Raw genomic sequence first — 1032 nt, forward strand, 5'->3', positions numbered from 1 at the left:
TCTCCAACCTAATGTTCACAGGAGATGAGATTATATATATATATGTATGTATTCATTCTGAATTCTCCTTTTTCTTTTTAGTTATACTACATAATATATTAGCTATAACTAAAAGCCAAAATAGTTAATAAAATATTTCTAGAGATCATTGTTCTAATGGCTTTTGATGACCCAGGCAGGTAAACTTCAGCTGGTCCTTCAGCCAGAGTGCTTTAAATATATCAGCTGGTATAAAGCCTTGAAAAGGGTTAAAACAATTTTAAGAAGGGTGATTGAGAGAAGTTTTGTTATGTTTTTTTTTTTTACAAAGAATTGTAACTCTTCTGTGAGTTTCACACACACAATCAAGGAAATTGATGGTGGATGCTTCTCTCCTCTCCTCAAATCTACTGATAGCATCTTCAATAAGGCGACCTGGAATTCTGAGGGGAAAGGATGCATATATTTTTTTCTGTGTCTCAGATATGAAGGAAGATTGCCAGCTGGGGTGATTTGATTTCTGCTTCTGCAAACCACATGATTGGGCAATGAGTGAAAAAATAAATCTGAATGAAGTTGACTACTGGCAAACAAAGATGAGTAGCAGTCAAGAAAAAGGAAGCACCACCTTGCTCCTCGGAGTTGCAGTCAGAGGGTCTGCAAGGGAGCCCTTGGAGAAACCATGCAAGCTTCTCATGAGAGAGAGAGGCAGATTGTATCCTCAGTCAGGCTCAGAAAACATGAAGCCAGCTTCTCATCATTCTTGTCACATTTGAGCTTTCTGCTCCTCGATCTTTTACTCACTTTCCACAGTGCACCCTGGGAGTGGCTAGTAATTACAGCTGGTGAGTGGGAAAAGAGAAAAGTGAGACAGAGAAGAAATCAGACACAGTCCCATCCCTAAAAGCACCACCTGTCTCCTCTAGGCCATAGTTGGGCCCAATAAGGGTAGCAAGAATGATCCTTAGTTTTGAATTAAGATAAAAATATCAATTAATATACTAGAGTGGGTACTCTAATATCATTTTTTTAGTACAACATGTGATTTTTTTT

The sequence above is a fragment of the Hipposideros armiger genome, unplaced genomic scaffold (assembly GCF_001890085.2).
Source record: "Hipposideros armiger isolate ML-2016 unplaced genomic scaffold, ASM189008v1 scaffold_887, whole genome shotgun sequence".
NCBI lineage: Eukaryota > Metazoa > Chordata > Mammalia > Chiroptera > Hipposideridae > Hipposideros > Hipposideros armiger.